This window comes from Dipodomys merriami, unplaced genomic scaffold (genome assembly GCF_024711535.1).
Source record: "Dipodomys merriami isolate MVZ:Mamm:240054 unplaced genomic scaffold, mDipMer1.0.p SCAF_1, whole genome shotgun sequence".
Lineage (NCBI taxonomy): Eukaryota > Metazoa > Chordata > Mammalia > Rodentia > Heteromyidae > Dipodomys > Dipodomys merriami.
The window spans coordinates 38,870,245-38,884,294 of record NW_027202270.1 but is presented as its reverse complement, the minus strand read 5'-3'; the positions used below and the strand labels follow the sequence as shown (position 1 = coordinate 38,884,294).

The following is a 14,050-nucleotide window of genomic DNA, read 5'->3' as shown; positions in this document are numbered from 1 at the left end:
GAATTTGGCCAGGACTTTTCAATGAAGAAATATATGACAGCTGACACAGATTATATAAATTTTATATTTCTTAGGGTTCTCTTGTATAATTTGTAGAGTTTATGGTGGTACAACTAGCATTGTTAGCCTGATTTTCAACTTTTTAATATAAATTTGCGATAAGCATGTTTATACTTTAAAGAATATATATCCAGTAGTTGTTTTAAAGACTCACTGAAAGTAGAGTCTCCTGCCACCTAGCCAAGGATTCAGTTGCTGTTCCAATAATCTAAGAGATAAAAGGAACTTGATACCAGAGATGGAATGTTCCAGATGCCATTGACATGAAAGCCAAGCCAGGTAGATCATCCACCAGAAACTTCCCATTTGTACAATTTACCTTAACACATCCCTGTAAGGGTCAGTTCTTTCACTTGGATTTAGGACTTAGGTTGTCTGTTCTGGGATGATTTGGAGCTCAGAAAAACTTTCAGTGTGTGAGAATGCATATTAAATTCATTATGTAGTGTCTGTGAATGGAGTAGGCAGTGAAATGTTATGTATGAACACAGAGCCAAGAAAGTGGGCAGTGGGACAGTGGTCTTCCCAGAGCCTATTGATATATGTTGCTCTGGATCTTCATGTAACAGTGAAGGCAGCTTCTGCTTTATGATCCAGCAAGTACTTCAGTTAGCACCAAGGTGGATTTCAGCCCCAGTAGTATCATTGCCAAAGTGTAGAGACTTTTTGATCTTTCTTTGTCTTAGCATTTGGGAGATCTGTAATATATCAGATTCTCTGATATTTCCATTTTTGCTACTTGAAGTTTAAGGTATGATAGACACAGATAATGAAATTATGACTAATATGCAGATCTTGAGAACCCTTTATCCAGAGCCCAGAGGCAAGCAGTGGTTTGAGTCTATACTAATAGGAAGACAGGACCAAGTGTCTTATGATTTATCTGACTTGGAAGTATATCAGTTACATTAATAGGAGGGAGGCTTTTAATGTATCACTGCTAATGGTTGTTGGCAAATCATTGTTGGCAAATATAAAAATAGACTTATTTGCCCTGACAGTAGTGTTTCATGAGAAGATAAGTCTTGTTGTGAATATTTTTGAGTGAAAGTCTTTGTTCAACAAAGTTCATCTGAGTACATATACATACTTGTCCCTTGATATAAATGATTAGTCACAATGGATCTTAGCGTACTTTGGCATTTTTTCTTGCGTATTTCAGTAGTCACATATGAGCACCTGTTATGTGTCTATAGAGCAGGTACTGTTACAAGATGGAGCAGATGTGGACACTGCCCTCAAAGGGCATCCAGTCTTGGAAGGAGAAAACGTGTCAAATTTGATCAGGTTAGACAAAAGAAATGGGAAAGTCAGAAGGATAGGAGAGATTTAGACTTTGGGGATGAGAGGAGACATATAGAATAGAATTGTAAGAAGCTCCATTTGATTAAAGATTTCAAGGGTATCATGGAAAATAAAGTTGGAAAACCGGCTGGAGTTAGGGTTATATAATGGAGGCCCTAAAATGTTAGGACAAGAAACTGGGATTTTCCTGTTTTCCTAGTTTCATGATTATCTTAGGCATTTAAGCTGAAGTCTGATTACGATACCATTAATAAAGAACAAAGTGATCTTTTTGGCAATATGTTGGGGAATGAAACATTCTGTTGATACAACTGCAGCATTTAAGATATGAGTCAGAATTAGATTTTTAGGCCAAAAATTCTCAACAGAGGTCACCCCAAGTACATGTGACCTTACCAGTCAGGAAAATCAGTTACATTGTATAGTGCACACTTGTTTTGACGATGTTAGGCTCTACATTTGACAGGCATTGCTTTAGCCAGGTGATGACGCTGATGCTATTGCCTACAATTGCATTTCTTTGGCAAACAGAATACCATGCAGTTTGAATGCTGAGGTAGTGAGGGTTGGCTGAAATCTTTCTTCCTAGTCCTTCTCAGTGTTTTTCCTTTGGATTGGGCACATTGTCAGCAATAAGGAGGGTACTGATTTACTGCCTAGGAAGAGCAGCCTGGCTTTTCTCTATTTGAAGGATTTGTGTGAGGGTACCTGTGGTGTGCCTTGGGAATATTCTGAGTTGACATTTTCAGCTATTCAAGGGTTTTAGAAGATTTTTATCAGATAAAACACTTTTCATTTGATAGAAATCTTAGTGAAGAGAGGCTTTTATAGTTGGATTCTCTAGCTAAATCACTCAGTTACCTGAAGCTTGATGGCATGTTGGAGGAGAGAATGATAGGGAAAGAGGAAATTGTGAAAAAGGAGCAGTAGTTTTCAGTTTGATGCAAGGTTGGTGATATCATTCATTAGGAAGTACAAAAGAGGAAATTATGATGATAAAAAGAAAATGGGCTTCATTTTGCCCATGGCCATGGTTGGAAATGCAGCCTGGTAAAGATGGAGTGATTCCATTGTCTTCTGCAAATGGTAGGTTGATAACCTGTATGTAAGACAAGGCCTCTGACAAGGGGCCAAGAAGAAGAAGAAATAGGCAAAGGAAGAGGACTGATAAATTCGATTTGGGGAGAAGAGTCTCAAATAGCAACATCCTAGCATTACTCTGGTATGCCTGACCATCCTGAACTCATTTAACACATTAATCCTCAAACAACTCCATGAAGGAAACACTGTGTGTGTTGGTACTAGGGGTGGAATTCAAGGCCTCATGCTCTCGTGTGGCTTTTTCATGCTCTACCACTGGAGGCACATCTTCACTTCTGGCTTTTTGCTGGTAAATTGGAGACAAGAGTCTCATGGATTTGTTTGCTTGGGCTGGCTTTTAACTTGATTCCCAGATCTCAGCCTCCTAAGTAGCAAGGATTACAGGTGTAAGTCACTAGTGTCCAGCCTAAAGCTACATTGTATGGATGAGGAACCTGACACACAGAGAGGTCACTGTGCTAGTCAGTCATCTGCAGTAATAAATCAGGTGCAGCATCATTATGAAGATTTAGTTAAGATACTGTTTAAGTCACAACTCTATTTAAATATAGCTTTGATGATCCTATTCCTGACTTTTTCCTCTGCTATACTAAGTAAATACAGGATGTTCTTTAGAATTTATGAAGGAAATAGGATCTGAGTCTTTCATAAATTTTGAAATTCCCTGGCTCTCTCTTGCACAAATATTCAGTTACAGTTCATCCATTTCTTAAACATTTTATGTAATAGGTTAAGCTTTCCCAGAGTATTGTCCCAACTAGTGAACATTTGCGCATTCATTAAAATGCTTCCTGAATTGGTTTCCTGAGTCACTTTTTAATGCTTTCACATAGAATATATGCTACTTCACTCCATGATTATCTTAGACACCAAATACTGCATTCTCTATTCTCCTTGCACACTAAGTCACTTCTTTAGAGCATTTTCATTTTGTTTGTGCCTTTATCACTTCACTAGCAATAGAAATTTTCTTTAGAGCCCATTTTTTTCTCAGTTGCATTTTTTAAAAACGAGTTATGGCCCTATCTTGGGGTTCATTTCACTTAGCATCACCTTTTTTTTTTTGGTCAGTGATGAACCTGAATTCTGGGACAAGGTGCTGTCCCTCAGCTCTTCAGCTTAAGGCTAGCACTCAACCACTTGAGCCACAGCACCACTCCCGGCTTTTTCTGCTTTTGTGGTGCTGAGAAATCGACCCCAGGGCCTCATGCATGCAAGGCAGGCATTCTACCACGGAGCTACCTTCCCAGCCCCTCCTTTGCATTTTTTTCACTTAGAGAGGTGGGGTAAAGAACAATGAAAATCACCTCCAAGTTGCCCAAGCTATCTACTAGATGGTGGGATCAGCAAACTACAGTTTATCCACATATTCTGAGACACTGTGTAGCCCAGGTAGACCTCAAACTTATGTGCTTCTCCTGTCTCAGCCTCCTGAGCCACTGGGATTACAAGTATATACCACCATGCCCATTTGGTTGAGCCACATTTTGTAAACAAAAGTTAAATGGCACCCTGCCAGCCATGCTTTTACAGTTACTTGGTATCTGTGGCTGCTGTCTCTACAAAAGCAAAGTTGCATAGTTACATGAAACACAACCTAAAATATTTACTGTTTGGAACTTTACAGAGATTTTTTTTTTTTTGCTGAGTAGCACTGGAGTTTACTACTTTTAGAAGATTAGGCTATATCCTAAGTATGTTTAGTGTTTTAGAGTTAATAGGGTTCTCTGTTTTTATTTCATTCAACTAAGAAATAGAACTAAGAATAGCTTTGGTAATGCTGCTTCTTGGGATCTAAGAGTTGCAAAGAGAATGATGAAATTATGAAACTGTAGGCTCGTTTAAGTAGTCTATCAGCAGAATTCTTACCTGCAGAATCAGTTATGTGAATGTTTTGAAGAGTAATGTGAAAAGAAGAAAAAAATCATTGTAATGCTTAGTAGTTGCCAGGTCTTTCCTGTGCTTGGCCTTTGGAGAAATATTTTCCCACCATCAGAGAATATGCATCAGCTCGAGCTAAGTTAGATGCAAACAAAAAAATCTGAGAAAATTGGCTAGATTGTGGAAATATAACAGCTTGAAAAACATATGTTTTGTGTTCAGTAAGTTATTTTAAGTATACTAGTGTGGTTTCTATAGTCAGCCCACCTGGATTTGTCCTTGAATTCCAGATCTGCAGATTCAACCAGCCAAGGAGTGGGAGAAAAAAACAAACTGAAAGATTTTTTTTCTTGTCATCATTCCATAAATAATTCAGTATGTTATTCGCATAGTCTTTTCATTGTATTGAGTATTAAAAATCATCTAGACATAATTGAAACTATATGAGAGGGAGTACCTAGATTATATGTAATTACTATGTTAATTTATAGGAGGGACTTGAGCACTTTTGGAGTTTGGTATTGGAGGGTGTGTGTCTGGAATAAATAAATAAAATAGATACTGAGGGACAATTCTCTCTTATTTTCCCCGGATCATGTTTCAGAAAATAAAGAAGAATGTGTTCCATTATCCACTGATTATTTTGACAAGAGAAGAAATCAGTGAGGCTGTACAGCTCCAATCTACCTGTCAAATGTAAGTTCTTCCTTTCTCCCTCCAGATGCCCAAGTTCCCAGGTAGCTACCCCCTCCCCTCAGGCTTCTTATGTGGTCTTTAGAAGCTGTCTCTTGTTAATTCCCTCCTTTACTCTGCAGTTGGTTCTCTGCCTCCCTAATGTGTGATCATGGGACACCTGTTCTGAAAAGCTCACATGGCGAAATGCACTTAAGACATTCTATAGTTCCAAAATACCTCTGTGGAATCTCCTTCATCATCCCCACCTTTTTTTGTACTTTAAGTGCTGAGTAGTATACCTACAGACTATCCTTTCCCAGCTCTTGATATTCATACCTTTCTCACTCTGCCTACTTTGTGAACAACTTCTGATCTACTTTCTTACTAAGCTACAAATTCTAAGCTAGAACTCATATTTCATGCTGGGGATATCCACAGCATATTTCCTAGTTTTGTAACTTAAAAATACTATTCACTGTTTTTTTTTACCCTTTTATCTGTGGCTAATGGAAGAAGCTTTATTACACTTAAAGGTCTGCTTTATTCTGAGCTTTTGATGTTTATTGTAATAATTATGCATTTGTATCAATCAAGTAGCATTTAATGGCAGATATGAAAACTTTGATGTGTTATTTTAGATGGTGAATCTTAACTTTTCTGATAAGATCAGTTAGATTTCAAGAAAGTCACAGCAATTGTTAGGTAGCCCTGACTGGAGCTTGCATTTGTTATCTTCAGACAATTATGCCAATACAGCCTGCTTCCATAAAATTTACTGTGCTGTAGCACTAAAATATATCCTCTAAGGATTTAGAGACAGTGTAGAAGAAATCCTCAGCATACTTAGGATTCTCACAGGATAGGGAGTAATAAATTTCTGGTCAAGATACTGCTGCTAGTCTGGGCATAGTGGTACAGTCATGTAATCCCAGGTAAGTGAGAGGCGGAGACAGGAAGATTGTAGTTTGAGGCAAAAAAATGTGTGTGTGTGTGTATGTGTGTGTGTGTGTGTGTGTGTGTGTGTGTGTGTGTGTGTGTGTGTGTGTGTGTGTGTGTGTGAGTGAACAAATAAAAAACAAAACTACTTGGAAGACAGAACTAGGAGGATCACAGTCTGAGGCTGACCCTTTGCAAAATAGAAGATCTTACCTGAACAATAAACTAAAACAGAAAGGGCTGAAGGCATGGTTCTAGTGGTAGCACTTACTTGCCTGGCAAGTTTAAGGCCCCAAAATTAAACTCCATTATCATAAAAAAAATAAACCTAACAAAAACCACTGTTACCAATGAAAGAACACAGTGATTTTGTTCATCCTATAATTTTTAGTGTAACAATATGCAAAATGAGCATAATAGTGAAAAAGTTGTGTCTTGGACTACTGTTCACTAAAAAAGCATGACAAGATATTTAATTGTAGCCTAAAGCATTGAGATCATTCCTTCTGAATGGAAATAAAATCATTGTATACAAACACACACACAGAGAACAGTTTGGCATGTTTTCCTTTCTTGTTTTTTTATTGTGAAATAGGCTTTGCTAAGTAGATGACTAACTTTGTGCAAATTCTCTTTGGTTATTTTAGTTGTCTTTATTGTTTTAAGAGACTTCATTTTATAGAGCAGTAGAGCTGGCTTTGTCTTGTCTTTATTTTGCATTCTATGCATTTAGTTAATAACGATGAGGCACAGCCTGGGATAGAATTCATCCCAGTGTCTGATGGGCTGGAATAGGAGAGGAGGGGAACATGGGGAGAATATACAAAATAAGAACATGCTGTATGGTGGGCAAAATTCAAGCTGTGGGAGGATTAGTCATAGGACTTAGAGGGAAAATTCTATTGCAGTGATAATGGATCATTTGCTTCCTGAATGAGACATTTTAGAGGAACCATTGCCAAGTCACTAAACTCTACTTATTGAAACTTTCCAGAGATTCCTGCTTGAGTGTTGTTTGGTGTGGGAGACTATTGAAATCAATCTTTTCTGCCTTTTCAGCTTCTAGTTTATTGTTGTCTTAAATGAGCCCCCCCATCTTTTTTGCTTTTCAGAGGGTAGAGTGAAATCAGATTGTAGTTTCTTTTGTCAGTGTGTCATGATCAAAACCAGATATACTGTTAAAAAAAACAGCATCAGCATTGTTCATACTGTAAGAACAAAACAACCTCTTCTCTTCTGTAAATTCATTTCTTAACTTGAGCTTTCAGAATTAATCTTCAACACGTGTTGTCACAAAGAGTAATCTGGCTTGAACTTTATAAGCTGATCACCTTTGGACTTCTGCCTTGACTGCAGTTTGTGTGTAAGATAAAACAAGGGCCCTGTCTAGTTCCTTCTTTTTTGAGACAGAGTCTTGCTATGTCACCTGGGCTGGTCTTGAACTCCCATCTTCAGCCTCTGCCTCCTGAGTATTGGGATTACAAGTATGTGCACCACCATGTTTTACTTTGTGTAGTTTTCTAATGAAATAAGATTGAGAAAAGGGAAGTGGAAAAGTGCTTCTTGGGCACAGGTCTGACTTACATGGTCTATGAAGACACAAAGTATGTGTGATGGGTAGGATGTGGACAAGGAACATTCCTCAGGTGTGGGCAGCCTTCTCTTCCCCTGGGCTTCTAGTATGAAGAGTAGAAGGGAGGAGAGGGAACCCTAGTGGCCTCCCATGATTCTCTATTCTCCTTTACGTTTCTACTTCTTGTTTTCAGTGGTAGGAAGTTGTAGAGAATGACTCACATAAAGGAAAGGGGGTGGAAATGTGCAAAAAGAACTGCAGTTCAGATTAGGGACTCTAGCCACACTTTTTCCTTTTCTTCAGTGCTCTCTCCTCTGAGGAGCATGAGAGGTGGTTAGGAGACAATTAGTTCCTTTTGTTTTTAATTATATGAGATTAAAAGTCATAGATTGAATCGTGTACAAAGAATAAAAAGATATAATACTGAGCTTACAAAAATAATCTTTGCCAGACATAGGTGGCTCACACCTGTAATCCTAGCTACTTAGGAGGTTGAAGTCTAAGAATTGTGGTTCAAAGCCATCCAGGAGACTCTGATTTCCAATTAATCACCAAAAAAGCTGGAAGTGGAACTTTGGCTCAGGTGATAGAGTGTAAACCTTAAAAACAGTGCCCAAGCTCTGAGTTCAAGCCCCAGGAACAGCACAAAAATTACAAATAATCTTGATGGAAACTAACTTTAGTTATTCTGTGCCATCACCATAATTACCAATTCAACTTTATTAACTTCTGTGTACACATAATTTGGTGTGTTGAATTGTAACCTTTTGTACAAATATTTAAAGTAATAAAGAGAGTAACCAAAAATGCATGGGATTATCTCATGCCAATAGAATTTTTTAAGTTTAATATGTTAATGGGCCTGGAAGAAATACTTTTTAGTGGAAAGAGCAGTCGAGGCTCAGAGTGCTAGGAACACACACATTTTGCTATTTCAGTAAGGCCTAATCTTTCCCAGTGTGTGCTGGGGTAGGGGGTCATCTGAAAAAAACATCAAATGTGAGAGTAATTTTTAAAGTTACCTTGTGAATGAGTGAGCTTGATAAATTGCTTGAGTTGTAGAACTAAACTAGAAGCTAATATTGCCTCTAGTTTGGGTAATTTCTTATGTTTTTTTTTTTTTCTTAAGTGCACATGCTTATTTTCTTGTATTATTACTTTGATTTCTAAGAAATAATGTCACATTGAAAACAGCCAGTTTTCTGGGCTAAGGAGTTTTCTCTAGGAGTTTGTAACACTTCTACTCTTGTAGAAAAAAGCCTATAATAGTCTGCAGAGCAGTCAGAATAACATATTTATGTGACACAAAATGTGCACACATGATGAGATCACTTCTTGCGTACTGCTACTAAAAGCCCTGTTTGAGATTTACATTTCACTGGAGGGCTAAACTTAGTGCTAGAAAATGTTTTTTGACCTCCCTTGGAAAATATTTGCTGTATCATTTGAAAGTTTCTCATTCCAGACTCTTGATAAAATAATCAGTAGTGGTACTGGACTACTGAAGAATTCAGTGGTCCCCTCTTTACAGTTATATAAGATTGAGCCAACGAAATAAACAGCTGAGCCACCTTCCGGCATGAGCTTTCTCTTCCAAAACTGGATTGGCAAGAATTTGTTTGGCCATGGACAGTTCTATGGAGTTGTATTATATGACTGTAATCTCTCTTTTATTTTCAGGTTTTGCATCTTTCTGGGAAAACAGCAAAAGAAAGAAGTTAATGAGCTATTGTGTAATTTACCCAGATTGCCTAGCAGCGGCAGCAGACCAGGTAGACTGTCCCAAGGAGAAAAACTGCAGACACCTGAGCGTAAACCAGTATAAAACAGCTCTGACCTGACAGCTAACACAAAAGACTTTGACTCTGAGGTACAAGGTGAGTTTGAACATCACAAGCTTACAATCAAAAGCAGAATTAGATTAGGCAGTGCCCAATGATAGCAGAAGATTAGTGACATATTAACAGGTCACGGGAAGGTATGCTTCTATCTTCTATTTGTGTACCAGATATTAAAAGAATGTACCATAATCCAGGTTGCTTGTTAGTTTTCCAGTAAAAAGTTCACTTGCCAGGCGCTGGTGGCTTATGCCTATAATACTCACTACTCAGGAGGCTGAAGTCTGAGGATCACATTTCAAAGCCAGCCGGGGCAGGAAAGTCCATGAGACTCTTATCTCCAGTTAACCACCAGAAAACCAGAAGTGGTGCTGTGGCTCAAGTGGTAGATCACTAGCCTTGAGCTGAAAAGCCCAGGGACGGCACCCAGAGTTCAAGGCCCACAACCGACAAAAAAAAAAAAAAAAAAGTTCTCTTGTGTTTTTTAAGTATAGGAATTAGAATATCTAACTTTTTAAAATTACATGTCTGCAGTCTAGTGGTATATGAAAATAAAGCTTTACACTTCCTGTTTTGAGTAACAAAAACCTAAACCTAAAAATGGCTAACTGGTTTTACTTTGTTTCTTTATACATATGTCCCCCACATGAGCAGGCATAAAAACATACTTTGAAAATGCATTTGGCTTTATAATCAATTATAATAAATCAATATTCTCTTTGCCTATGCAACTGAAATGTGTAGTACTGGCGGTACTATGGTGTACCTGTTATTCTGTTTGGTCTTCACAGCTTCACACTCCTCCTAGTTATCCAAAACTTTACACCTTTTTAAATTGTTTTAATGTATTTCTCGTTTGGTGCCTGTACTGTGGCTTGAACTAAGGGCCTAAGAACTATCCCTAAGCTTTTTCACTCAAGTCTAGCCACTTGAGTCACAGCTCAGTTAATTGGAGATAGGAGTCTCACAGACTTTCCTGCCTGGACTGGATTCGAATGTGATCCTTAGATCTCAGCCTCCTAAGTAGCTAGGATCAAGCATGTGCCACCAGTGCCCAACTCGGTGCTTTTCTTTGTGTACACATATGTATATAGTTTCTTGGTTGTGAGCAGGCCTGCTCTTGTGCCAGTACCAAGATGTTTGAGTAGTATGGCTTTGTAATAGAGTTTGAGGTGCAGTATTGAAACAAGAGGTTCTCAATAGACCTTGTATATAGTTCATTCTTTTTTCAGCAGAACAATTGATGAACCACAGCAACGTTGATACTCACTTGACACTATGATGGATATGAACATTACAACTTGGGAGGGGGGTAGGGAGAGGTAGGTAGAAGATAAAGAAGGATGGGGTAACAGTGAATAAAAACAAATGTAGTATTGCCTTACCTATATTACTGTAACGCCCCAGCTCACTACCTTTTCAATTAACAAAAAAAAGATTTTTTTTAAAAAAAAGATATTTTTTTTAAAAAGGATGTTCACCTTGTAATTGGTACTGGCACAAGAGCAGGCCTGCTTACAACCAACAAACTATATGCACATGTGTACACAAAGAAAAGTACTGAGCTGTGCACTGGTGGCACATGCTTGTGATCCTAGCTACTTAGGAGGCTGAGATCTAAGGATCACATTCAAAGCCAGTCCAGGCAGGAAAGTCAGTGAGACTCCTATCTCCAATTAACTGAGCTGTGACTCAAGTGGCTAGACTTGAGTGAAAAAGCTTAGGGATAGTTCTTAGGCCCATTATCATCACAACATCTACCTGAGGGGTAGTAACCCAATTGGCTGTTTTGGTTTGGGGGAGGTAAAACTGATTATCATCAGATTGACTTCTTTTGGAGTGCACGCTGTAGATATTTAAAGTCCATTTTCTAGCCCCTCACTGTCCCATGTACAGAACTTTCCTCAGATTTAGATGAACCTTCAATAAAACTTCACAGTGGGTTTTCACTACAATTCTTTCTCTGTTTTCTATCACTCTATCTTTTGAATTGAAATGTATTTGGTAATGTGCTTGATAATTTGTTATCAACCAAATTTTTATATGTGAGTAATGTACTTTAACATGGAAGAATTTCAAATCTCCGCATCCTCATGGACACAGCACTTCTCTATGTGTATTAGCTAAACTTAAATGTAGGAAACTCACATGCTCACCACAAAACACGTGGCTATTTACTTCATTCTTTTACTCTGTGTGTGTGTGTGTGTTCGACTAAAACACATGATTTACTTCATTCTTTTACTCTGTGTGTGTGTGTGTATGTGTTCGACTAAAACACATGATTTACCGAAGTTCCAAACAACCCATTTAGACTCTCACTGAGAGTGCCTATTTCTTTAACAGTTTAGGCCTCAGAGTCATTTGCTTGTTTGAGACAGGCTCTCATTATGTAGCCCAGGATTTGCTCAAACTCTTAATCTCCTCAGTTATTGAGTCTCTTATCTGGAATATTCCCTCCCCCCCCCCCACACACACTTTTTTTTTCAAGTTATTTACTTGAGGATGTTTCTTTACATCTTTAGGAAGAGTTCCCTTTTTTCATGTCTATCATTGAAACTTCATGGAATTTAATATTTGTTATGTTTTAATTAATTTCAGTTTTTGTCAATGTTTCTAGGCTTAGATAAAACCTTCTTTGACCTTGGAAAACCACTTTAAGATGGCTTTTGGGTATGTATATAGTAAAGAGAATGTATTATACTGTAATCACAGTGAACTTTGACATATTAAACACATTCATATAACCAGTTTCAGATCAAGACACAGAATATCCCAGAAGCACGCTTGTTTTATTAGTCTCTTGGATCCCATTTATGATATGATAATAGATTGACTTACACTTCTTTCAGGTAGTTCATACTTAATATTTCTAGGATCCTTGGTTTCTTTTAGTAGGAAATGGGTTTTAAGAACTGCTGTTGGGGCTGGGAAGGTGGCTCAGTGGTAGAGCGCTTGCCTTGCATGCCTGAGGCCCTGGGTTCGATTTCTCAGCACCACATAAGCAAAAAGAAAAAAGCCAGAAGTGGTGCTGTGGCTCAAGTGGTAGAGCACTAGCCTTGAGCTAAGAGCTGAGGAATAGCGCCCAGGCCCAGAGTTCAGGCCCCATGACCGGACCCAAAAAAAACAAAAAACAAAGAACTGCTGTTGATCATTAGGGGTGCTTATCCCCATGGATTTTCATTGATTTAGGCGTTTAAAAAAAAACAGGATAGGAATTCATGTGGATTTTTCCACATTGATTTTTGGAGTCTTAATATTACTTGATTATATATTTATTTTCATGTTTGTATTCTCTTAATTGAGAACCTTAGTTCAAATTAACCTTATAAAATTACTTTATCCTTCAAGTATATAAAATAGACTTAAATAAATATTTTTAGCCTGAAACCATTCGTTATTATTATATCTTTATATAAAGAATGGAGTTAATGAAGAATTTTTTATTTTTTGTTGGTTGTGGGGTTTGAACTCTGGGCCTGGGCGCTGTCCCTCAGCTCTTCAGCTCAGGGCAAGCACTCTACCACTTGAGCTACAGTGCCACTTCTGATTTTCTGGTGGTTTATTGGAGATAAGAGTTTCACAGACTTTTCCTGCCCGGGCTGGCTTTGAACCACCATCCTCAGATTTCAGCCTCCTGAATAGCTAGGATTACAGGCGTGATATTGCCATCTTTCAGTCCTTCAAAATTTATGCATAAAGTCAGAAGATGAATTTTCCTTTAACTCCATTTTTGGTATTAATATTGATGTGTTTCTTGGCGGTGAGAGTCAGCCTGTTAAATCTGTAGTTTGCCAAGTAATTTAAGGTATTTGCAACTCACTACATCATAGGTAGGAGCTGTTCCAGGAATGACAGTGGAATTTGTGTGCTTGCTGGATGGTAGATCAGTTTGTACCACATCGAATGCATTTCTTAGTGTCCATCCTTTGTTGTGGTGCAGGCCCACAAAGAAAAAGATTAATGCTTCAAGTCAAGCACCCAGCCTGAATGTACCCCAGCATCTAAATCCTTACTTTTCATTTGATAAATGGATACTTTATGGGCACTTACCCTGAATGACTTTCTTTTCTTTTGGTGGATCAAGTAATCAAGTGCTTTGATTTCTGGACAACATTTTATACTGTTTGACTGTAGGAGAATATAACTGTTCGTATAAGATGTGGAATAGGTATCTTTGCTCTCCCTTCTTCTTTCTCTTCCTCCATTCCTTCTTCTTCCCTCCAACTAGACAATTTCTTGAACCTGAATCTCAGAGGTGGCCAGTGGGAGGGAAGGACACCATGTATTCCCTTATAGCCTTTTAACTTTTAGCCTTTCTTCTTATAGCATCTCATTCCAGACCATTAAAGTCTAATATTTGTGATTTTCTTCAAATAGTCTTTAATATAGAGAAGAATAAGCCCTATATAAATTAGCCCAACTTTGAGGGTAATTTAAATTTTTACTTCATTGATTTTGTCCATCAAATGAATAATGCAGGGAACTACTATGGACAGTGAACCAACAACACATATCTTTGAAAGATTTGGCTTTCAAAGTAACAATTCTAAACATTGTTTCAATAACTGACTATAAAGGTGATAGAGTAATGTACCAGCTCTCCCAAATTCAACTGTGTATGGCTGTTGGTAGATTGAGATATTTAAAGTTTTGAAACTTTAGAACTAAGAGTCTAAGT

At 38.0% G+C, this 14,050-nt stretch overlaps 1 protein-coding gene across 10 annotated transcripts in view; it reads left to right on the top strand.

Moving 5' to 3' along the window:
• Positions 1-14,050, top strand: part of Osbpl6 (oxysterol binding protein like 6) — a 190,143-nt gene that overhangs the window by 72,110 nt on the left and 103,983 nt on the right. For 8 of the 10 annotated variants that reach the window (XM_070020210.1, XM_070020202.1, XM_070020192.1 and 5 more), the window contains exons 1-2: positions 4,952-5,043; positions 9,212-9,408. The gene's annotated coding sequence lies outside the window, so the exon portion shown is untranslated. Of the gene's footprint in view, positions 1-4,951; positions 5,044-9,211; positions 9,409-11,989; positions 12,043-14,050 lie in introns of those variants that run through there. The other 2 variants (XM_070020162.1, XM_070020161.1) reach the window with 2 other exon arrangements.